The sequence below is a fragment of the Pinus tabuliformis genome, chromosome X, assembly GCF_031772625.1.
Source record: "Pinus tabuliformis cultivar Carrire ecotype Pingquan chromosome X, CPIR1, whole genome shotgun sequence".
Classification (NCBI taxonomy): Eukaryota; Viridiplantae; Streptophyta; class Pinopsida; order Pinales; family Pinaceae; genus Pinus; species Pinus tabuliformis.
This window is the reverse complement of record NC_142308.1, coordinates 1,235,629,176-1,235,656,638: the sequence shown is the minus strand read 5'-3', so window position 1 is coordinate 1,235,656,638 and position 27,463 is coordinate 1,235,629,176.

The following is a 27,463-nucleotide window of genomic DNA, read 5'->3' as shown; positions in this document are numbered from 1 at the left end:
CAAAAGAAAATGGAATGAGAAAAATAACAGTAAAGCTGTTGGAAATAATAAAGGAAGTCGAAGCGGTGGAATCAAAGGTAGCAGCAAGAACCAAAACAGTAGAGCAGCACCAAGAAGTGCATTCAGGGCCAAGTCCATCGGTGAAACCAGAATGAGTGAACAACCCGCCAAGATGGATACTGAGGGAACAACCAGACCTCCAGTGCAGTGTTGGGGTTGTGGTGGACCGCACTATGTCAAGAATTGTCCGCAAAGGAAGGGAACTGACCAGATATCCCAGATTCATGAGGCATCAACTGTGGGTGACGTGGGACAGAGTATGCCAAGAATTAACGCAGCTTTGGACGACCGCCAGGCAGAATATCAGCCCACCATGGTAGAGTTTGAAGGTAAGATTTTAAACCTCTCAATCTCTGTTCTAATTGACCCTGGAGCTACTTTAAGTTATATTAGTCCAAAGATAGTTGAACAGTGTAAATTGCAGCCTGAAAAATTCAGGAATCCTTGGCTGGTACAGCTAGCTACAGGGACTAAAAGACGAGTAATGGCAAAGGTCAAAAGCTGTCCTATAGTGATAGCAAGACAGCCAGTGGTGGCAGACCTGAACGTGCTTCCCCTCGGGTCCTATGATGTCCTAATTGGGATGGACTGGCTATAAAAGCATTGGGCTTTAGTGAACTGCAAAACAAAGGTTATACGATACAAGGATGATGCTAGAATAGAACAAGATATGTAGGGAATTAAACGACCCGTGCAGATTCGACCAATCACTGCATCTCAACTGGCAAAATGCATCCGGAATAGATGCCAAGTGTATGCTATTCAGGTGGGCTATGCAGAATCTAAGAATAAGGAAAACCCACTAGAACACCTCCCGGTGATAAAAGAGTTCGCGGACGTATTTCCAGAAGAAATTTCTGGACTACCTCCAAAGAGGGACATAGACTTCACCATTGAGTTAATACCAGGAGCTGCTCCAGTTTCGCGGACACCTTATAGAATGAGTGTACCGGAGTTGACTGAGTTGAAAATGCAACTGCAAGAATTGCTGGATAAAAATTATATCCGCCCCAGTGTATCTCCATGGGGAGCCCCGGTGTTATTCGTCCGAAAGAAGGATGGAACTCTTAGAATGTGTATTGATTACCGGCAACTAAACAAGCTCACAATTAAAAATAAATACCCTTTACCTCGGATCGATGAGCTTTTTGATCAAGTCAAGGGAGCGACAGTATTTTCTAAAATCGATCTGCGATCTGGATACCATCAGATCAGGATTAAAGAAGAAGATATCGCTAAAACAGCCTTCAGGACCCGGTATGGGCACTACGAGTTTGTAGTGCTGCCTTTTGGTTTGACTAATGCACCCGCCACGTTCATGTGTTTAATGAACAACGTGTTCCATCAATTTTTAGACAAATTTGTACTAATATTCATTGATGATATTTTGATCTATTCTCGCTCTAAGGAGGAGCATGAGGAACATCTTCGGATGGTACTGCAAACTTTGCGAGAACATCAGTTGTATGCTAAGCTCAGCAAATGTGATTTCTATAAAGAGGAAATCCAGTATTTGGGTCATGTGATTTCAAAGGAAGGGATTGTTGTGGATCCTGAGAAAATAAAAACCATATTGGAATGGCCTGTGCCAAAAGATGTGGCGGATATCAGATCCTTCATGGGATTGGCTGGATACTACAGAAGATTCGTGGAAGGTTTTTCAAGGGTGGCATATCCCATCACGTCTTTGCAAAAGAAAGGAAGGTCATTCAAATGGAGTTCTGAATGTCAACAAAGTTTTGAGAAGCTTAAGCAATTACTCACGTCTGCTCCTGTTTTAAGTATAGCTGATCCGAACAAAGACTATGTGGTATGTACCGATGCCAGTGGAGAAGGCGTCGGAGGTGTGTTGATGCAAGAAGGGAGAGTAATAGCCTATGAATCAAGAAAATTGAAAGAACATGAGCAGAAGTATTCTGCTTATGATTTGGAGTTGGCAGCTGTCATACATGCGCTTAAGATGTGGCGACACTACCTTCTAGGAAGGAAATTTCTGTTATTAACAGATCATCATAGCTTAACAAATTACTTTAGTCAGCCCACACTGAATGCAAGACAAGCCCGTTGGGCAGATTTCTTAAGTGGGTTCGATTTTGACATCAAGCATCTGAAAGGAAAGGAAAATCGTGTAGCCGACGCTCTAAGTCGAAAGGTACATTGTTTGTATGAAATTACATTCAGTAAGTGGGAAAATTCCTTGCAGGAAATGATGAAAACAGCAACAAGCCAAGATGCTGAATACCAACGGTTGAAGCAACAAATGCCACTTTCCAGCGAGGAAAGTCCGCAGGAATATGAGATCAGCAAGGATGGAATGCTGCTTTACAAAAAAAGATTGGTTGTACCAAATGACAACAACCTCAAAAACTTAATCTTGAATGAGTTTCATACCAGTCATTACGCTGGCCATCCCGGGTACCAGAAAATGCTGACTGCACTTCGGAAGGAGTATTACTGGCCGGGAATGAAAAAGCATGTGGCTGAATATTTAGCGCGATGTTTGGAGTGTCAGCAGATCAAGACGGAGCATCAGCATCCGGCTGGATTATTGCAACCCCTGCCCATTCCAGAATGGAAATGGGAAATTATATCAATGGACTTCATAACGGGGCTGCCTAAAACAAAAAGAAACAATGACTCTATTATGGTGGTGGTTGATAAGCTAAGCAAAGCAGCACATTTCATACCAGTACAATCCACCTACAGGGCAGTGCAAATTGCGCACATCTTCATGCAAAATGTGTTCAGACTTCATGGACTCCCAAAGACTATAATATCAGATCGGGATGTAAAGTTTACGTCCGCTTTCTGGAGGGCGCTATTTGCAGAATTGGGTACACAGCTGAATTTTAGCACAGCTTACCACCCCCAGACTGATGGACAGACGGAGAGAGTAAATCAGATGGTGGAAGATATGTTGAGGGCATGTGTCATGCAGAAACCGACACAATGGGAGGACTATTTGCATCTGGTAGAATTCGCTTACAACAATGGATATCACACATCGATTCAGATGTCTCCATTCGAAGTCTTGTATGGACGAAAATGTCGGACGCCCTCAAATTGGAGTGGCCCGGAGGACAAATTAAGATTGGGACCAGAAATGCTCAAGGAGATGGAGGACATGGTCAAGAAGGTGCGAGCCAACCTAAAGGCCGCTCAAGATCGGCAGAAAAATTTTGCAGATCAGAAAAGAAGGTTCAAAGAGTATCAAGTGGGCGATCACGTTTACATCAGAATTCAGGCCAGGAAAAGCACTCTGCAGTGGAGCAGTTGTGCTAAACTTGCACCCCGCTACTTCGGACCTTTTCAGGTCTTAGCAAGGGTTGGGCCAGTAGCTTATCAGCTAGCCTTACCAAGCCACATTAGAATTCATAATGTTTTCCATGTATCCATGCTTAAGAAGTATGTTTATGACCCTAAGCATGTGATCAAGTGGCAGAATATAAGGGTAAGGACTGTTGTTAGTTGAACTATTGAAAAAAAAAATGATTGGAACAAAAGACTGATATTTTTTTTGGTTGCAGGTCGAACCGGAAGGAGAAGTTCTGGTCGAGCCGCTGAGCATTCTCGACAGGAGAGAAGTGCAGTTGCGGAAGCGGGTTATTACCCAAATTAAAGTGCAGTGGCAGCACTATGGGCCTGAAGAGGCCACTTGGGAGGACGAAGAGCTGTTTCGGAAAGCTTATCCGGAACTGTTTGGAGGCACTAGACATCGGGACGATGTCCAATCTCAGGAGGGGGAGATGTGATGACCCCGTAAAAATGTAATTATTTGAAAGTTACTACATCATAGAAAACTGAATTTAAATAATATTGAGGAATTTATTTTCTTTTAAAGATATTCTGTCGATGTGACATGTGCACTAAATTAATGATTAAAGGAATTAATCGTAAAGATATCTGAATCCCCAAAAGGGAACTGGAAAAAGAAAAGTTAGTTAATAAAACTAGAAATAACCACCTTCCCTAACTGGAAAGGGTTTCCAGGGAAAAGGGGGGTTGGTTGGAAAAACTCTGGGCTGTAGAGACAGGCAGAGAGGGAAAAAGGAAAAAAAAGACCCTGGATGGACTAAGTCTGGTAAGGACCAGATAGTCAAGCACACAGTACTGGCTTACTGAGGATAGTGATCCGGTAAGCAGAAGCTTGGGGGGAGACTCAGGTCTTGAGAGACTGATCTCAAGGTTGGGAGGATATCAAGCTCTACACAGAGATTTGGGCAGGAGACTGGTTCCAGACTCACCGTGTCAGTGGAGACCAGGTAAGTAACGGACCCTTATGTCTCCATGTTTATCTGTGTAAATTGTAAATGTATCTGTTATTGTCAGTTATATTGTAGCTATAGTTAGCAGGCAGGATGTAAACAATACTAGCTGTACAGAATGAAAGATAGTACAAGAAAGATTATCTGACAAGTTATACATTACCTAGATGTAAAGGAAACACAGTGTGGCTATGGTCAGCTGTGCAAGTTTTAGATAGTAAAGCTATAAACCAAACTACAGAATAATTACGGTTATCTGTATAAACAAGAGATATATGTATATGACTTTCTGCATGAAAGAAAATATATGTATAGAGTATCTATAGAGTTCAAAAGACAGAGCATGGAGTCTGTAAAACTCAAAGACTGCGAACAGTATCTGTAGAAACCCGAAGACAGAATAATAAGAACAATGGCATATTCAATAACGCAGACAATATAATCATTGGACAAACCCTATTTGTACCAAAAGAATGGTTCCAAGTTTAAAGAATCATCCGAGCCAGATAACGGGTTATCCACACCCTGACCACATTCTGGTCGATATACATCGTGGTCCAATGAGCACGATCAGTCTTAAACTTCTAGGATTAAGCTTAAACGAATGCCTTTTCTTTATAACCAACTGAATAGTAATGCCAAACAGGAATTAAGTAAGACAATGGATGAATAATAACGAACCCTGAAACCCTGAATCGGTTCAGCTAAAACAGATGAGGGTTCTGACGAGTCCGTAGCAACGGCAACAAGAACTTAAACATGATACAAATCTAAAGATTGTGCAGAGCATAGAGATATAATACGCACAGCATCACAAATATGAGACAAGAGTCATGTCGTAATATCAACAGCCATTCCTGAAAAATAATGTAAAGTAATGCATAGACATTAAAATATGACGAGGAAATAACAGAGCTCGATAGCATTAAGTCGCAGCCGTATTTACGGTTAGAAAACAAAACGAGGGTTCTGAATCATACTGTATGGCCATTCAACAATTTACAGTCCCTCAGGGTTTCCAGTCACAAAGAATCCTTAGCATAACGCCCATACATCTACAGAGGTTAGATGCAGGTGCGACCGCTCTGCCATCCTTATACATGAGCAATACAGCGAACATATGTTATAAACCCCTGAAGCATACATTGCCAAAATGCATGTAGGGCATTGTCCGAGCAAACAAGATTCTAAATAAGAAAAGTAATACGCATCCGGTTAACAATCAAACCCTACGTGTTACAGAAGGGAAACATTCCAACCAGCATCACAAGTAAATAATGGCGTAACACAACTGTGGTAAATATATATATATATATATGAAAACCATAGGCCGCGAGCTAAATGAGTTCACAATTTGGTAACGAGCTGGTTATTAACCAGATTTCATAGTATTCAAATATACGGCCGTAGCCACAAACATGTTCAACAATATTATACATCAGTCTAAACAGACCAAGCAAAACCTATAGCTACGAAAGCCAGGGTAGAAACCCAAATCACCACAAGCGAAATGGTGCCCGGCTCCTTAGACAATATCCCAAGATCTTATAACCGGATTGAGACCAGGGGTCTGTCATAACCTGCGGCCAACCATGTAATATCAGGTTGGGGTCTCATTCTAAAAACAGAGGAAACCCTCTGGCAACCCGAGAGAGATGAAGATGCATCAACCGGAACCAAACCCTGGTGATTAGATAAATACCTCTGTAGCTCGGCGGGCCTCATTTGGAGGGACTCTTCCAGATCCGCAGAAGTTGGGAGATGCCGTTCACACCTGGCAACCAAAAGAGCAAACATTAAACAAATTGCATAAACCTGTAAACACAGAATCGGAACAAATCATTAAACTGGTGTGTATTTCCCTGGCCAAGTCAAGACTAGGAATCCATGTGGAGAAACCCTTCTGGAATGGAGTATGAACCTGAAGTTGCGGTGGTCTCGGTGCGGAATGGCAAAGTAAACCCTTGCGGTGGAGAGCAGAGAGAGCTGGAGATCGCTGAGCAGAGGGAGAATCACGAATAAACCGGAGGAAAACGCGTATATACCTTACCTGCCAGTGGTGAAGGCGTGGCACAGTGCTAGCCCTTGATCTCCGACAGCAGATGTACATCGTCGATGGAGGTGATGCTACCAAGGAGGAAGGCGCGGGAAAGTCCAGATTCAGTGACCATACCCCTGTCACGTGATCCGGACAGTAGAACTTAACATTGCTACCAGATGTCCAACGCTGGAGGTGCCAGCTAACAAAGTCAACACAGTTTTGAATTGCTCGAAGGGTAATGTATGCCATCGTAGCATGTATGCCATCGTAGCAATGTTAACAATAGACCATCAGTGCGCACGGATTATACATAGGTTTAATAAAACACTACCTGCCCCCATATATCGCCTTAGGTCAGGCTTGGTACTCGGTGACCAACTAAGGTTGCATATATTTAATAAAGTGCAGATGCATATCTAAATAGGGCACTATTGATATATAACAAATTTTTTTTTTTATGTGTATGAGTATAAGCTTATGGATATGTGACATGGATGATCCCTAAAGCAGAATACATACAATACCACTCATTTTGAGTATAATGCACCAGCGAATGATTCTGGAAGCGCCTCCCTAACCAAAAAAAATTAACGCCGGTTTATGAAAAGCGCCCTGAAAAACGCCCCTGCCCTTTACTTTTGATATTATTTTTCAAAAATGCCAAAATGTATTACTTTTGTATTATTTTTCAAAAAAGAGGAGAATCTTTTAGGCGTTTGGATAATCATAAAATGTTTTAAACTAAATGCACCCAATTTTTAGGCTTTCCTAATTGTTTTTCAAACGGAACATTGTGTTTGTTTGTTTCCCTCACGTGATTTGTGATTAAGTTATTATGTTAAGGATATAATAAGTTATTATTTATTGTTTAAGTAGAAAATTTGGAAGTCAGCAATGTCATTGCGATACGAATTGTTTTAAGTTTTTTGAGTTTAAGACGCCTCTGTATAATTGGATGTCGTCTTAACATGTTAAGGGTCTATTAATTTTTTATGAAAAATTTTCAGGCGTTAATCTGAAAATCCTTCCTGAACAATTATCATTTACAAACCAACGTCTCTTTTACGCTGAGGAGAATCGAGTGTGGCTGTGGGACCGCAGCCCCGTGTCTCTGATACTGTGGTCACAGGTTGTTGCATCTTTATGGGAAAAGCAGTCTGGTTTGTGAAACCTGGAAAGGATTTTATTGAAAGATTTTCTGTTTCCTAATTCAATTATTGAAAATATTTTTATTGTTCTTAAGCTTCTGTGATTAATCTTTTGTGTAATGTTTTTTTCTTCTGCGATTATCGCATTTATAATTATTTAAATCGATATTTTGAGCCCTGCACTGTGACTCATCATCCCGTTTTTATTGAAAAATTATCCAGTTCCTAACTCAATTATTGTATAAAGCAGCGCCAACAGTGTGAGGCATAGTTGTGAGATGAAGATTAAAGTGAATGGAGAGCGATGGCGATAAAAGGTCGAGTGCGAAGTTCAGAGAACAGTGGATGGAGCAAAGCCTAAGATTAGTTGTTGATCATTTTCACTTTAGAATAAGAAGTCTAGATTTAACAAGAAGCCGTCTAAAGTGATTGGAGAGATTAGGATTAGAAAGCTGAGTGCATAGGAGGATAAAGTTTAGCACAGTAGATAAAGCAGATACTATAATTTACCTAGTTGTGAAGGATTATTAGGTTAAACACACAGCTCCAGACTTATGCCCAGGCTATTCCTAAGAAAATCAGATATTTAATCTTCTAGAACCCTAGTCACCAATGTCTTTTATTAATATTTAACCCTAAGTGAATGGTGCAACTTGGTATAATGGGTATAATGGAATGATCCTATTATAAGGTATAACGGGTGTAATGGGATGATCCCCTTTGCTTGGTTAACATTATTTTAAAGGATTAAAGGATTTTAGTCATAGGCGGAAGCTATTATTTATTATATAAATGGCAGATTTTAGTATTTAAATGATATAAAATAAAGTTGATAGTAAACTTTACGCATTGTTAAATTTACATTATGCAAATTCAATGTCTCACATTTCCATCTAACTACGTGTTGGTTTCTTTTAATATTTATGGGTATCTTTAAGTGTGATTTTTTAGAGTTTTTATAGATTTCTGGTTAGAATTTGGTGGAGAAAATTGTAACAACATGTTAGTTTATATTGTTTAAATTAATTTTTTTATTTCACATATAAATTTAGCACCCTCTAAAATCATTAAAACATTTAAATTATGAAAATTTCACTTGTAAACTTTATGATTTCAATAAATCTCTACCAAATTCCAAACAAATCAAAAAACTAAAATATCCATATTACCACTCACAATTAAGTTTAAGTGAAACCAGCCATACAACTTGTCCGGCATGCATGCATTAGGCAACAACAAGGCGACGATAGGCCTGGACCGAAGCATCGGACGTTAGTAAGGAATTGCATTTCGATGGAATCACGAGGAAAACAGTGGACTGATATATTTGAATTTTAATACTCACGATCTCATCTCTTATTTCTGATTTGTTTAAACGCTGGGAGAAATTTTGTTATAACCTCTACCTTCCCTGCGTCAAACACCGAAAAAATTATATATATATATATATAAAATAATTAGACGGGAAAATTATTTAAAATTATATATATATATATATAAAGTAATTAAAAGGAAAAATTATATATATAATTATAATTTCGACACAGGGACAAAATGGTCGTCTGGTCACTTTCATATAATCAGGATTTGTCCACTTTTCACCGAATTCACTGCATTTTGGCTTCGGCGATCCAAAATCGTGGCGACTCATTCACACTGAAACAACTGGAAAAAGTAAGCATTCTCAAAACAATGATTATGAATTCTTAATTAGGTATAGCCGCCCCAGGAACGGAATTTGACAGCTCAAATATAGTTAAAAATTCTATCTCGCTATCCATATTATGTGATAATTATTAAAGTGATTAGGTTGGTAAAAACTGTCACAGATGTTTTAGATTTGTAATTTCTAATTAGTTTAGTCTAATTAGTGTAACACACCTTAATATATAATTTCAGGGAACTTTTCCTAGGGTTTCAGAATTTAAATTTCTACGCCTTTTATCATGGATTCATATTGCATTCACTGTTGTTCTAATCTCGACGTTTCGAACAGCAATGGTGTTTCATTTCCGGATGAAAAAGATATATGAAAAACTGATGCCTCAAATTTCCAATAAATAGATAAGAGAGATAAAGAACCCACAATAACCCTAAAAATACATGAGAATAGATAAGAGAGGACTGCGGAAAGTGCAGTAACATATACAGTTCCGGAGACATAAGAGATTGAATAAATTATTCAAAAGTCACAAAATAAAAATAACAATTGAAAATGGAAGAAAATAATATATCTAATATAATTTTTTTAGAATAGAAGTTGATACATGATGACTGTTTCAGTTGCTTGATTCATAAATGATGGCTGGTCAAGTTGCTTGATTCTTATCATGGCCCATGACAAATCATTTGAGAAATTTCATTAAATTTTGTAAGAATCAAATAAAACTTGGAGATGATGCAGCGAAAAAATATCGGCAAAAGAATCTTCATATATAATCAACCATAATAAATAAATTTAAATTTTAAAATCAAATAAAGGTTAGACATGATTGAGGAAGAGAAAGGTTGGCAAAGGAAGGTTAACTGCACATATTAATTTTTTTTCTTACTCATATTGACATATTTTTTTTGAATGTATACATTTAAAATATAAAATAATTTTTAATAATAAATATTGTAAAATTTTATATAAAAATATTAATATATAAAGATAATAATAAGAAGTGAGTAAAATTATATCTAACAAAATGTAATATTGAAAGATATTATATAAATACATTTCTAGTTGAGAAACATGATGGGCTTGGCAACCCTTCTAATTAATATTTTTAGATACTTTCAATTTTATGGAGATACTAATTATTGGTAGATCTTTTTAATTTTTAAAGATGAATAATTCATGAAGAGATAAAACTAAATAAGGAATCTAAAACATTTGGATTTTTTTTGTGATTTTAATATTTTATTTAAAAATAAAATGTGATTAGTAGATTATTTTTAATATAAATATATAAAATATTTATATGAAAATAATATTTTTAATTACAGTACTCTACTATATATATAAATAAAAGCTTAACACTCGTCAAAAAAGAAATAATAGAAAATAATATTGCATTTAAAAATGATAAAATATATTTGAATAAAATAATTAAAAAAATATTTTATAATTGTTTTTTTTTTTTTTTATAAATATGAGAGTTGTATAATGCATGGTACATTCTATATATAGATACTATATTTTAATATATGTTTTAAGTAATATTTTTTTTCATTACTTTTAGATAGAAAAAATACAGTAATTGAAATTAAATTTTTTATTATTGGGGTATTTAAAAAAAATATTAATAACAAAAAACTTCATTGTAAGTGATAAATAAAATAATTCAATTTGCATATTATGTAAAATTATAATTATATATATATATATATATATATATATATATATATATAAAGAGATATTTTTTATTCTGTTGATAAGTGTTTTCTAATTCAAAGTATGAGGGCATTTCATAATGTAAATATCTATATATAAGGAGAATGTGCTTCTATCCTATGGATATATGAGAGGGGTATATATTTAAGAATATATAGCTAACAAAAAATATTTTAATATAGAAAATGTGGGTTATAAATAAACTATTTTGATGGTCATATTGAGTCAAATATACCAATGTAAATTATGTATATATTATATAAATCAAATAAAAGTAAAAAATTCTTATAGTTTAAATATTTTATTAGTATGTTGCTATAGATGGAGTAATCCCTTCCATTCTCAACATGGATTTGACACATGGTGTGTGTATGTGTGTTAGTGCATATATATCTAGTGTAGATCCATGTTAAACCTATATCCATTAAGTTGCAAGAGGGATCAAATATCTCGAGATGAAAACCTTTGTCCAAGTCTTCTACCTCAGATATGTATATGCCCATAGGGTAGGGGACAAAGGACACCCTTTCCAAACTCTGATGTTATATTTAGTTTCTTTTTACTAGCCCTCAATAGTCCTAAGTTCTCATGCAATCTTTTCACAATAGCCCTCAACCCAATAGGAACAATTATCTCTCCCAACCATTTTCAAAGGTTTGTCCTAGGAATAGTGTCAAAGTTGTTCTAAAGTCAATGAAACAGAAGAGATCAATTTTATTATTACGAAACTCCTTCATGATGATCCTAAGAGTAACAAGGTGATACACACTTGAATGATATCTTTGAAACCCAACTTGGGCTTTAGATCTTTTATCATAATTTTCTAGTAATAGACTAATCTTCTTTTCTAAAATAATTATGTGTAGCTTAGTTAAAATATGGCTAATCATAATGGTCCAATTATTAGAGAGCATGCTTTCATCCCCACTTTTAAATATGGGTGCAATAAGGATTTTCATCCACATCTTAGGAAATCCTTGTTTCACTACCAAACTAAAGAGATTGTATACATGAGGGATGAGGATAAAACCTTCTATATTCAAAAATGTATCTAGTTATCCTTTATTGTCCTTAGATTTCCTAGTTGCAAGCTATTTAACCTCAAACTTAGTGTCTTCTAAAGAAAACATTTCATCTCCTATAGGGCCATTCAATATGGTATTCATGGTGTTATCAAATTCATAAATATTTTCAAAGTATGAATTCTAATTCTTCAGCGAAATCAAATTGTTTTCTTTAGTTTTAGGAAATAAGATTTTACTCCCAACCTTCCTATGATTATATTTAGTAAGATGTAATAGATGTTCACGCTTTTATATATATATATATATATATATATATAGTACATTTTCCTTATTTTAGTAAGGGGTTTGTGTGTGTTTAACTTTTCAATCTTTAAAAATCCATAGGAGCACCCATGATTTCCTTTCTAGTAATCTCATAATCATTGTCATACCAAGGGTTGATACTTTTACTATTCTTTTTATATGACACCTTAATAAAAAACTTGTTAATTGAAGTGGAGAGTGAAATAGTAAAATGATGATAGAGGTTTTTTATCTTGTCCTTATAATTTAATAGGTGTAAACCCTTATTTAAATCCTTTAAGAAGATATCAATTTTTCTTTTGGAAAAAAGTAGGTTCCTTTGATTTTTACAATTTTCTTGCATAGAGTTATTTTTCATGGAAAAGTTTACAGTTGAGGTTAAATGTATATGATCAAATTCAAGTTAATCATCATTTAAGAGGTCAAAATTTACTATTTAGTTGGAAACAAGGATATTGGATATCACATAATCCATTACATTGTTATCAATACCATGAATGCGGGTTATCTAATTGGAGTTTAGCCACTTAATTACTCCATTGAAAAATTTTAGGCCTTGAGAACTACAAAGCTTTACGAACTTGATGTCAAATAAATTCTTGGTCAGTTCTCCAAAATTTCTATTATATTTGCTAGCTAAAATAATGTCTTCATCTAGCCAAAGAGGATTAGTGTTGGAAACATTGCATAGTAGAATAGCTTGGTTAGTTGTTGTTATAGCATCAAAGTCTTTTAAAATGAGAATACTACCTTCGTTCTTAAATATGTAAATATCTTGTTCTATGGTATTACAAGTAAAAAATTTATCTAAATTATTTTTCTTATAAAAAGGTAGAACTAATAGGTGAAAAATACCAAATTTTGATATAAATCCTCTCAACATTAATGTCATATATTTCAATCCAAATGTACAAATTGAGAGGGTCAAAATTTTGAAGACAAATGTGATGAGAGACATTTTCTATAATAGGCTATTCCTCCAAAACCTCTATGAGAGTATGTATTGTTCCATGCAAACAATAATATGAATCCATCGATATGAGGGTCCTTAAACCCATCATTATCCCTTGTCTCAACAAGAGAAATAATATCAATTTGATTATGGATCCAACTTAGAGTAGGACATTTATGTTACGGAAAGCTACGATAGTTCTAGCAAAGGATCCAGAGTGTTTTAAATTCCTACTTATTATTATCATTTTAGTCTTTATCCCTAATAACCACTTTCCTATTTTTAATTATTTCCCATTTTCCTTCCTTTATGACTTCCTTTACCTTATGGACCTTCTTCCTTAACTTAAATTAGTTTTTTGGAATGAGGACCTCATTTATATTTATAAAAAAAAATTGTCCCTTTTAAACTTGAATATTCACCGAGCATACAAAATTTACAGGTCAATATAATTTAGCCTTACATGAATCGATCTATATTTGTGTTCTATTATCTTTCCCAACCTTTTTTCTTCTATGATATAAGTTGTTTCAATTTGTGACTTATTTTTCAACTCTTGTTTTATTAGTGTTATTGTGTCCTTGTATTTCTAATCTTGTATACCTACAATTATAAGATTCAATGTTATGAAACCAGCTCAAGAAAAGATAGAAAAGATAGATCAACGCCTTAGAATTCAGCCTCTTCGAGGGGGCAACCTCCTTTACATTACATAAATGAACAATTCTTGGATGATTCAAATGACAAAACCTCCTTTCTATATATAGGAGTCTAAGGAGTCACAATATAATCCAGCCGACCTAACAATAATAATATAAAGCCACAAAAATAACAATAGAGGGATTCTATGGGCACATTAATAACAATATGGGGGCAATGGGGGCACAACAATATAAATAAGGGGTATAACTACAATAGTAATGGGGTAATCACTAGTATTATAGGGACCCAACATGCCCCTCTCCTTCAAAAAAGTGTTGTCCTCAACGCTTGAGTAGTTCTGGATACTTCTGCATAAAATTCTCATCCTCCCATGTGGAATCTTCAGCGGATAAGTTCTTCCACTTGATAAGATACTCTGAAATTGATCGATTTCGTAGCTGTCGAGTTCTTGTTTCTATGACTGCTTCTGGTTCCAATATAATTTTTCCTTCCTCGTCAAGTTCTGGCAATATTGTTTGAACTGGGAGCTTGTCGCCTATAACCTTCTTTAAACATGAAACATGGAAAACTGGGTGCAATCGAGAAGCTGCAGGAAGCTCCAATTTGTATGCCATAGTACCAATCTTTTGCAACACCTTGTACGGACCATAATACTTTGGTGATAATTTATTATCCTTCTTAGCTTGCTTGAGGGACATTTGCTTATATGGTTGTAGCCGTAGGAATACCCAATCACCTACATCAAAACTTCTTTCACTGCGATGTTGATCTGCCTGTTGTTTCATTCTATTCTGTGCCAACACGAGGTTATCCTTTAAGAGTTGGAGGACTTGTTGTTGATGTTCGATGTGATGTTCCACTGCCTGAACCTTAGAATTTTCTCTTAAATATGATGTGATGGATGGTGGTTGATACCCATAAAGTGCCATAAATGGGGTCATTTTTGTTGCTGTATGAAAGGAAGTGTTATACCACCATTCAGCCAGAGGCAACCATTTGACCCATTGTGTCTGTTTATCAGATACAAAGCAACGAAGATATCCTTCCAAACATTTGTTTACTATCTCAGTTTTCCCATCAGATTGAGGATGATAAGATGAGCTATGAGCTAACTGAGTACCAAGACAAGAAAATAATTCTGTCCAAAAATTTCCAGTGAAAATGGGATCTCTGTCACTTACAATAATCTTTGGGTTTCCATGTAGCTTTTGAATTGTTTCCATAAATGCAGTAGAAACTGTACTGGCTTTAAATGGATGTGATAATGCACAAAAGTGTGCATACTTGGTAAGTCTGTCAACTACCACCATGATGACACTCTTTCCCTCAGACTTGGGTAAACCTGTGATAAAATCCATTGAAACCTCCTCCCAACGTTGGCTTGGAATGGATAAAGGTTGTAATAGACCCGGTGTCTTAATTGTTTCAACTTTATTTTGTTGGCAAACCAAACATTCTGCCACAAACTTTTGAATATCTGATTTAAGGCCATCCCAAAAAAATTCCTTCTTAACCCTGTGGTAAGTTTTTAAAAATCCTGAGTGCCCTCCTAAGGGAGAAGTGTGCAATTCCATAAGAATCTTTTGTTTTAGCTGGGAATTCTTACAGAGGTATAAGCGATCTTTGTACCATAACGAATCATTTTTCCAGCTAAATGTATCAGACGTACTGGAATCTTGTTGTAGCTTTCGAATAAGTGCCCACACTTCTTCGTCATTCTTCCATTCCTCCCTTGCTTCATTTATCCAATCTGGTTGGATAATAGAAATAGCGCACAACAATGCTTCCACATCCTCATCCTTTCTTGAGAGTGCATCTGCCACCACATTTTGCTTCCCTTTTTTGTAGATGATTTCAAAGTCATAACCCAACATCTTTGTGACCCACTTTTGTTGCTCTTCAGAGGATAATCTTTGTTCTAAAAAGTATTTAAGGCTATCATGATCCGTTTTTACCTTGAAGTGTCTTCCCATTAGGTAGGGTCGCCATTTCTTAAGTGCATGGAGTATTGCCAACATTTCCTTCTCATAAATAGCTTTGCTTAAAAACTTTCCCTTGATTGGACGACTTTCAAAAGCAATGGGTCTTTCATCTTGCATTAGAACAGCACCAATTCCATTTCCTGAAGCATCACATTCCACAATAAAGGTTTTTGTGAAGTCTGGTGTAGCTAAGACCGGTGCTTGGCACATTGCCTCTTTAAGATGTTCAAAGGCCTTTGTTGCTTCCGGAGTCCATGAAAATGCATCTTTCTTCAATAATGTTGTTAGAGGTGCTGCTATTCTCCCATAATTCTTAACAAACTTGCGATAATACCCTGTCAACCCAAGAAATCCTCGCAGATGCTTTATGGATGTGGGGATTTTCCATTCCTTAATGGCTTTAATTTTGCTAGGGTCTACCTTAACTCCTTCATGAGATACAATATGACCCAAATATTCCACCTCCTGGACTCCAAAGAAACATTTGGATCTTTTTGCATATAATTGTTTCTCCTCCAATAGTTGTAGCACCCTGTCAACATGTTCAACATGATCCTTCCAAGACTTGTTGTAGATTAGTATATCATCAAAAAATACTAACACAAATTTTCTAAGGAATGGTTTGAAAATTGAATTCATCAAACCTTGAAATGTTGAAGGTGCATTGGTAAGGCCAAAAGGCATGACCAAAAATTCATAATGACCCTCATGAGTTCTAAATGCCGTTTTCGGAATGTCTTCAATCTTCATTCTGATTTGATGATATCCTGAACGAAGATCCAACTTGGTGAAGTAAATTGATCCATGCAATTCATCCAGTAATTCATCAATGACAGGAATGGGGAACTTATCTTTAATAGTGAGCTTGTTGAGCTCCCTATAATCTGGACACATGCGCCATGATCCATCCTTCTTGTGCACCAATACTACTGGAGCAGAGAAAGAACTTTGACTCGGTTGAATTATACCAGCCTCTAGCATTTCTGCAACCATACGTTCAATTTCACTTTTTTGGACATAGGGATATCTGTACGGCCTGATGTTTGGAGGAACACTTCCTGGAATCAGATGAATAGCATGATCATGATCACGCATAGGTGGGAGACCTTTGGGAGTCTCAAATACCTTGGAATGATTGTCCAGGACTTTTTGGAGATCTGGAGAAATAGATGATTCCAATGTGGAAACATCTAGCGAACATAATTGTGCAATTACACCTCTTTGCTCCTTTTTTAGAAGCTTTGTCATACCATTAGAGCTGATTATCTTTCCTGGTTTCCCTGCAATACCCCTTAATTCAACTTCCTTTCCTTCCACAGAAAATTTGATGAAAAGTTCTTGAAAATTAAAAGCTATTGTACCCAAGGATTGTAGCCATTGGACTCCTAGTACAACATCAACACCTCCCATTGGAATGGAAAGCATTGGGCTAGTCAATACATATTCTCCCATGGATAGCTTGATATTATGGCACTTTCCAGAGCAATTTATTGTTCCTCCATTTGCAATCATCACTTGACACTCTGGTGCTGGATATAGGAAGCAATTCAATTCTTTTGCTACCCTACAATGAATAAAATTGTGGGTGCTTCCTGAATCAATCAACACTATTACCTTTTTCTTCTTGATTTGTCCTTCTATCTTGATGGTTTGAGGAGTGGTAATTCCCGCCAATGCATTACAAGATATGGTCGGATTTATTTGTTCTTCATCTAGGCTTTGTTCCTGGAGTATATCCTCTTCTTTTGACCTTTCTTGCTCCTTTTCTTCTTCCTCTTCACAATCTATGTAGAATAATTTCTTCTCAGCACACTTATGACCTTTAGTGTATTTGCTATCACAACTGTAACAAAGCCCTTTTGCTCTTTTTTCTTCCAATTGTTGTGGTGTCAACCTTATAGGTTGTGGAAGACTAGGGGCAACAACACTTCCATCTTTATAGTTGTGAGTGGTATGCTTCCTGGTTGCCATAATTTTGCTTTCCATTTTTCTTGCTAACCTGAATGCCTTCTCTAATGAATCAGGTTCCCAAAGTCGAACATCATGTTGGATATTATCCTTTAAAGACCCTATGAACACATCAATCCTATGCTCCTCTGGAATATCTTTTACCCTTATGTTCAATTTTTGGAACTCCTCAATGTGCTCCATTATTGAACCCTTTTGTTTGAGACTTATCAATTGGCTAAAAAAAGTGTTGCTTTTTGTATCCTCATAATGTGCTATCAATTCTTCCGTAAAAATTGCCCAAGTGATAAATTGTTTACGAGAACAAAGCCATTGATACCATACAAACTGATTTGGTTCCAAATATAAAGTTTCCATACGTACCTTTTGTGTGTTTTGCACATTATTGAGATCGAAGAACTGCTCCATCTGTAATATCCATGTGGCGGGATCCTTGCCATCAAACTTCCTCATATCGATTTTTGGAATATGGTGGGTCTTCGATCCAACATTAGAGTCTATGGAATCATGATTAACATTTCTTTTGTTCACATCATGAGTTTCCTTTACAACCTTTTCACCATTAGTAAGTATTTCTTGTAGAAAATTTGTCAAATCTGTCTTCAAATATGCCATGTCTGTCTTCAAATCTGTCCTCAAATCTATCTTCAGATCATCCATCTTAGATTCCATGCCCTTTATCTTAGATTCCACGCCATTTATCTTAGCATCTGTTAGCTTTTGTGAGAGTGACATTTGTTGCACTTGTTCTTGTAATTTTGATATATCATGTAGCATTTCTTCCTCTTCTTCATGAGTCATGCTAGAGCTTTCAGGTTCCTTACTAGGTGTTTGCATTTTCTTTCCTCGGGGCATCAGTTACCGATAATAATGCTTTACTATGCCCTTTGAATTCCTTCAAACCAAGCTTATGCAAAAATAAAAAAAAAAAACTACACACCTTTTTTTACTTTGTAGAAGCCTGATATTGAATCTGATGTATCTCTGTAATTTCGAATCATCCAGTTCTGAAATTGTGATCTGTAGTATCCTTCTGTGTCCTCTTTCCAATGCCACTAGTCTGATCCAAATTGGATTCTCCAAGGAAGAGTTATGCACAATCTCCCGCAGTGACCTGATTATAGACTAGTTCAGTAGAGCGAACTTGTATGAAGTGCCACGTGTCACTGTTTCAACCTTTGACTCTAAAAATTATATAAACGAAAACTAAAGTCCGTCCTCTTTCTTTACCTTCTTACGAAATTTCAATCCGATGCTCAGAAAGAAAGTTATGACAATTTTCCCCGGGTCACCTGTTTTGAGTGTAATTCAGGAGTCTGCAAAAAGACCAACTTCCTGAGATCATATCTCCGAAAATATCTTTTGAAAAGCTCTGAAATTAAGACCCAAGGTTCAGCGCGATTTCTTCTCAAATGGGTTTTTTTTCGACTTCTGAAACGTCACAGAAAAAAAGTTATAGCGAAAATGCCACGATGACCGGTTTGGAGCAGCGAAACCCTAGAATCCAAAGCTCTGATACCAAATGTTATGAAACCAGCTCAAGAAAAGATAGAAAAGATAGATCAACGCCTTAGGATTCAGCCTCTTTGAGGGGGCAACCTCCTTTACATTACATAAATGAACAATTATTGGATGGATTCAAATGACAAAACCTCCTTTCTATATATAGGAGTCTATGGAGTCACAATATAATCCAGCTGACCTAACAATAATAATATAAAGCCACAAAAATAACAATAGAGGGATTCTATGGGCACATTAATAACAAAAAGGGGGCAATGGGGGCACAATAATATAAATAAGGGGTATAACTACAATAGTAATGGGGTAATTACTAGTATTATAGGGACCCAACATTCAATTCTCTTTTATTATACTTGTGATCCAAATCAATTAACTTATTAATTTTCTCTTTGATAGGTTTAATATCTAGTGTATTTTCCATACTACTTAGGGCCAAATTATTAATTAGCTTTATTTTAACTATTTAATCTCATCCCTTGAATTACCATTTTCTTCGACTATTTTTTTCTTCTTCTTATAATATAGCATATATTTTTTGCATTTAAGTCTCAAACCCTAATATTTGGTTTTGTAGCTTCTCTCTATAGTTATCTTTTATATTCCACTTCTCTTTCTTCCCTCCCTTTTCCTAGTGAATCTATATGATCATAAATACTTTCTAGGGTGACCATTCTAAGCCTTCCCTTATGTTGTGGTTTCTAAATAAGTGGTATAGTACTTATGAATAAAAATTAAACTAAAAGAAAGAGTTTAAGAAAGTAAGTTATGCACTTAGATGTGAGCAATAAATATAACCATAACCATGTATACCACTACTTGACCTTCATAGTTACTTCAAATTAACCATAAATTTATAGAAAATAACTTGAAATTGATCACAAGGTCAAAATATGAAATTTGGAAACACATTCTGGAGTGTCGGTGGAATGTGCATTGTGGTTTATAAGTATCTCAGCTAAGAAAAAATTCAACATGTTTTCTCATCTGAGAGTTCAAAATATTTCTAGGATGATATATTTATAATGTGTCACTCTAGGCCTTGATCAGGTTAATCAGTTAACAAAATCTTGGTCGAGATTTTCTTAAAACTCTCAACCAAAAGTTTGCTAAGTATTTTTAAAAAATGAAGCAATTTCATTGTCATTTTTCTCGCAACAGTAACTAGCCTGTGAAAGAAACTTGGTGATGGCCCTATTATTTTTTGCACGATGGTAACTAGGTTGTGAAAGTGACCTACATTGTTATTTCACGTGTGATAAAGTGTTAGGCCCAGGTGTGTGAATTTTTTTCCAGGGTTAGGTACACAAATTTTTTTCTAGGTTAGGGTATGCCTTGAGTCTAATTGTCCCTTTTTCTAGATCATAGATATGAATAATAATAAATTGCATTGAATTTGATGAATTGTTTTGCAATACCATTTATTAGAATGAGAGCACACTACATAAGAGTGATAGGAGTTATTACATAATGGACTTTAGGTCTTGAGATTTAGTCACTATCTCCATATTTGGTTTTGAATTTTGTTGCAGAAAATGTCACTCATCACTGTAGCCATGTCCTAAAAAATGTCATCTTGAGGGTAGCACTCTCTATCTCTTGTTTCATTGGACTTGTCTTCTTGAAGACTCCAAGAGTAAACATTTCTAAGCATTTCAAAAGAAGTGAGAATCCCCACCTAAAGCTACAATGCAATGACATATTCAACCCAAGGAAAATTAACTCGCCAACCATAAAAATATATTTATAGCCCTTCTGAACACCATATTAGAGAGGCTTAACCTCACACAAAAAATTCTTCCTCTATTTTTCAAAATGAGGTTCGTTGATTGATAGAGGAATATCCACAGATTTAAGTATTATAGTCAATGTTTCGAAACCTCCAACCATGTCCATATTCAAGGCTTGGAGATATATATAGATAAGTATGAAGGATAATAAGGATGAGTAATATAGAGAAGTATTAAGGATATGTCATTCAAACCCTAAATTACTGATAGGGACAAAGTAATATATATATATATATATATATATATATATATATATATATGTACATATATATATATATATATATGTATATGTACATATATATATATATATATATATATATATATATATATATATATATATATGTGTGTGTACATATATATATATATATATATATATATATATATATATGTACACACACACACATATATATATATATATATATATATATATATATATATATGTACATATACATATATATATATATATATGTACATATACATATATGTATATATATATATGTATGTATATATGTACATATATATATATATATGTACATATACATATATATATATATGTACATATACATATATGTATATATATATATGTATGTATATATGTACATATATACATACATACATACATATATATATATATATATATAAGTCTTAAAGATGGACTCAGCTGGAGGTTTTGAGAAGTCAACTATAATATCTAAATCTATGGATCTTCCTTTATCAATCAACAATCCCAACCACAAAAATCTTAAGAAATAATAAATCTAAGATTAACATGGATCTTTGTTGACATAGAAAAATTTAAAAGATAAATGCATATAATACTAAAAATTGATTCAAAGGAAACTTGTTCTAATTGATTTTTCAGATCCATGGCATTCATGTTGATTTAGAGATCTACTTTTCCAACCCACAACTAGGGTTCATATTTAGGAGAAAAGGGAAACTTACTACCCCACACTATAGAGAAATGACATAATTAAGCATAAAAATCAAACCCTTGTTTGAAAGAAAAAGATCCATGCTAAAAGAAAAGCATATGGAAAATGGATTTTTGGATGGAAGAAATAGCTATATTATAACTATGTATATTGTTAACTAGACCACTATAATAGCACCAAAAAAATTGTACAAAGTAAAATGCATGACCTAGGATAACCTTCGAGGTGAACATTTGAAAGTTCTTTATTTATTGGCAAATTTATACCTCTTGAAATAAACTATAAAAAAATTTAAATGCAAAAAATGATGTACCCATTTTTACAACTTAATATCGGGGAGATGTTGTCCTGAAATATTAGATAAAAAATAGTAATTAAAGAACATAATGTTGACTCAAATATAAAAATAATAATTAAAAATAAAGAGTAATAAAATTATGGAGATCTTGTCTTGTCACGTTACATTTAAAAATAATAAAATACTATTTATATTAATAAATTAAAATATAACAATAACATAAGAATAGAATAAAATACTTCAATGGATAAAGCAATTAAAAGTAAAAAATGTCTAATTTATATATAATTATTTTATGCGTTTTGGTACGACAAAAATGTGAATTCATTCTATGTGATATGGAACAACAAACCCTAGCCTACACGACCCTTTATTTCATGCCTCATGGTCGGTATTTCACGCATACACCCCATCTGTGTAGTTTTCATTATCTTCGTCTGTCGATGCTCTATTTGGGTCATGGTTTTGGACTTCGTTGCGTACTTTTTGTTGTGGCCTTTTTGCATCTGTCAGGGTTTCTCAGTTTCCGTTGGCACTGCTGCTCAAGGCCTCTCCTAGTTGTGTTGTCATCATTTTCTTGTTGCCATCACTATAGATTTCTTCGGTGTTGGTTCGTCATTTTGACTGTGTGGTCATGGATGTGGTTTTTGTGGTTTTTGTCAGGTTTTTATGCACGTTTCTTTAATTTTGATTCCCTAGTTGGCTTATCTGTCTTCATGTATTTTCTGCTTGGTTTTGCCTCTTCCATCAACTTATAGTAACTTTTCATTTTTGGTTTCAATTGTTGGGGCTTCAACCCATTTTGTTTTAATGGTTAGTCATCATTTTTGTGCCTTTCACATCTCCCTATAAGCATGCCTACGTGCGCTGGAGTTTTATTCGGTCAAGCCTGTGTGCCTAGATTCTTTTAAATCTCTCAGCTATGTAGTTTGGGGCTCGTTGAATTTAGGGTTCCATACCATAAACCTTCTTGACAGATGAATTCTCCTTGTATCAGTGTCACATCCCTTCCATAATACATAAAAGAATTTTTTTTTTGTTAATGGTAATTTATATTACACTTACATAACCCTTATAACATAACCTCTATTGTGCGTAGTTTATCCATTGCTTATAACCATTCGGAGGTGATATAACTTGGACACATATTATATGGTTTAATAGTTTATGGCTCGGCTCGTTTGCATGGGTTACAAGTGTAACAATCCGGCAATCGGATTGTATGCATTGTCCGACCCGAACTTTTCCGGCGTTGAGTTGTTGGCGGCATTTAATTTTCATGGCAGCTGTTTAACAGGTGGCCTGGCTCACCCGCTTGGCCATGTGACTTGCCGATCTTCGCACCCTCGGCCTTCACGCCTTGGGTTCCCGCTCTTTTCCTACGGTGGAGATCTACTGACCCAGATCCGAGGGCGGAAAATCGTCTAAGGGTTTGGAGGGCTCTTCATAAACCCTTAGGGCTTCACTCGCGGCTCATTTGGTACTGGAATGGTTCTCGGGTTTTCACTGGTCTCTTACACTTGGATCCGTCTCCATTTATCGCCTCCTCCTGGACTCCATCAACAGCTCCGAGAACTCATGCTTATTTCCCCGGGACACTGTGCAGGTAATGTATTTGTTCTGAAATTAAACACAATTTTTCGTTATGGATTATCTCCTTCTTCCAGGATTAGCCACAAGCTTTGCATTTGTTTTAACATGAGTTTCATTGCTGGATTGTATGCATCTATTAACTGTTCGTCCCTTGTTATTTGTCGTTTGAAGGTAAGGGTTATAGCAATGCCTCCCTTCTGTTTGCGGATTGACAGAGCTCCAGTGTTTTCGACCTTCTCCGCCGCATGCCAGGTAAGCAAATCAGCCCTAAGATATTAGCTCAAAAACTGGGGGTTTTACCCTTGATGTGCCTGAGACGACTGTGATTTATACATGTTTGCATTCTTCTTTTTTTCTTCTGTTCACAGCCTTCCTGTTGTCTAAAATCCAAGCGAGGAATTCTAGAGTAGGGTCCTCATGGTTTGCATGTGTTCTTGTATCTCAGGTTTTTGTGTTCCCGGCTTACCCTGTTGGGTTATGAGGAACAGGTGGTTCCCTTGCGCGGGATAAGCCTTAACCCTATACAGCGGTTGAGTTATTCGAAGGCAACCTTGTTTTTCTATGTTTAGTCATTCAGATGCAACTGTTTATATGTAAATGATAAGGGCCGCTGTTGAATTGGCCGTTGTATATGGACCCCTCTGTTTAAAGGGTGTTTTATTTAGATTTATTGAATATAATTAAATTTCTCTTTCGGTTTCATCGCTTTTATTACAACTTTCTCTGTAATTGTTGGTTCACTTCTGGTTTTTCCTCAGATAGTTTAAATGACATGCCGCTTGTATTTACGGTATACTCTGTCCGACATTATTGGCTTGCCATTCTGATTCGGTTAGTTGTTAATTCTAGTTCTGTGAATGGTATGTATTCCAGTTCTCCCGCTACCACATTATACTATTGTCCTCAAGAAGGGTAGTTGATTTCCCTTTGCTACTCATCTTTGTTTTAATGCCCCTTCTCACAGTTACGGAACGCTGTTTTTCCAGCATATGGGTATTTACTGTTAATGAGCTTAAGTTATAATGGAAATGTTAGATTGTTACAGAGTATATATATATTACTTGGTTTGAATGTGTGAACATTCATGTAAATACTTACGTTGTATATTACGGTTATGGTAGTTTCAGTGGTTGCACTTGTTTGTCTTTTGAATGGATACTAGGGAAACTAGATTTGGTTCGTATTTTCCTGGTAGCTCTTCTTAATTTATTCGTTCTCGTAATATTTACTTCTTCAGTACCGTTCAGTTAACTGTAATTGTTTCACAGTTATAGCAACCTGTTTCGTAATGTTTACCTCTTTCGAAGTCATTGGTTATATGTTATTTCACAGTTTTAATGAACTTTCTTGCCACTACAGACTCGTATAGTCTCTAAACCCTAAACTATGTTCACAATATCTGTTTAGATGCTTTGTCCAGCGGGTATTCAGTTAGGATAACCCTGGCTGGCAGACTAAATAGCCCGAGGCCTTTTCCATTCCTTCTTTTTAATAATGGATAAACTCAATAATATTCTTTTAATGCACTAACTGTTTAGATAACCACGGCAGTGCTTCTGATTCGCCCATTGTTTATATGTCTTTCTGTTGAACTACCATTAGCATAACAGGTTTTTCCCTTTAACGGTTATCTGACATTTAATCAGTAATATTGCCTGAATCAAATATATTACAGCAACATGATATCGATGTGGGATTTATAATGTAATGGGTCTTCCTATCCACTACTGGGAATTTATCTAACAGTATTGACTAAAAACACTGTTGCACTAATTTTCCTTCAAATACTAATATATTGAGCTAATTTTTCCTTCAAATACTATTACGTACCTGGTTCGCCAGATTTGTATATATGCTTCTGAAGTTCACCTGCAATCCATGTTTGCTCTTGTCCTCCCAACCATGAGACCCATCGCTAAGACTGGAATCTCCCCCGAGCTATCTTGCAGGCCTACAGCCCTCAACAAGATACATGCACCTTGTGCCTGGTTATCTGGTCCTTACCAGACTTAACCAGCTTTCTTTTCCTTCTCTTTCTGTCTGCCCCTACAGCACAGAATTCTTTTCTCTACCCCCTTTTTCCTCTCGAGGCCTTTCCTATTAGGGAGGGTAGTTTCATCCAGTTTTCATAACTAATTTCTTCTTCAAATCCTCCTTTCAGAGGTTGCCAACATTTCAAAAAGAATATATTTTTCAAATATATATTTAATTCACAATAAAATAATATGATTAGAGTTTTTTTTTTTTTTTTTTAAAGAAACAATCTCTCAACTCTATCTCTTACTACAGTAAAATTCCAATATTTACATTTCCTCAGGGTCATCACATCTCCCCCTCTTGAGATTGGACATCGTCCTGATGTCTGATTACCATAAACAATTCCGGGTAAGCCTTTTTAATGAACTCCTCATCTTCCCAAGTGGCCTCATCAGGCCCATAGTGCTGCCACTGCACTTTAACTTGGGTAATAGCTCGCTTCCGCAGCTGCACTTCTCTCCCGTCGAGGATGTTCAGTGGCTCGACCAGAACCTCGCCTTCCGGTTCGACCTGCAATCAACAACAATTCCAGTCACTTGCAGTCTGGAATAAAAGCTTAATTAGATCAACCAAACTAGTTCTTACCTATACATCCTGCCATTTGATCACATGTTTAGGGTCGTAAACATACTTTTTTAGTATAGAAACGTGGAAGACATTGTGGATCCTAATATGGCTTGGCAGGGCGAGCTGGTAAGCTACCGACTGTTGTTGGGAAAAGTATCCAATTCGGAATGCCCCTATCCCACTCTAAGGTGTGATAGTGCCTTAGCAACAAACAAGGAAACTTATTTGAGTATTTCTTCTTTATGAAATGTAAATGAGGGAGAAGGATGTAACTAACCTGTGTCTTCCGCTAGTTTGTCGATCCAATCACTCCTCTCTTCAGTAGCTCCCAGCTTCTTGCTTCTTCACCGGCCCAGCTTCACTGAATTCCTGTAAGATCACAAGAGAGAGAAACTACACAAAGATACAGATATACATTCATAAAAAGCTCAAGATCAGATTAAGCTAAACATGTAAGCATAACAAAACATCATTGGTACACAACATGTAGGAGAAACTCAAATAGTTTATTGATATAATAAGAAAGTCCAAGAGGAGATACAACCAAGTGAGTTCCGATCCAGCATCTACCTCCCAGCAAAGGAATCCCTTCCTCTCCTCCAACAAAGCATAAATCACCCAATGTACTAATCTCAATCTCAAACCAATAGCAATTCTCTGCAAAGTACAAAATTCCAGCCTCCTAAACCTCTGGGTGAGAGATCCATATATAGATGTAAGCAGAGAGTATGAGTCAGCTTATGTTTTGACTTGTGGCTTCTCTCTGTCAGTTCTTGCTTCCACTTGGAGGTTGAGAGCCTCTTACTCATCACTAGTTGAATTCATTGAGGCAAGTGTCATTGGAGAAAATTCTGGAAGCCTCCAGGGTCTTTCCACCTCGTTGAATGAGCTTGCCATTTGTCATTTCCCGCTCAGCGCACCCTGGTAGTGCTTCCA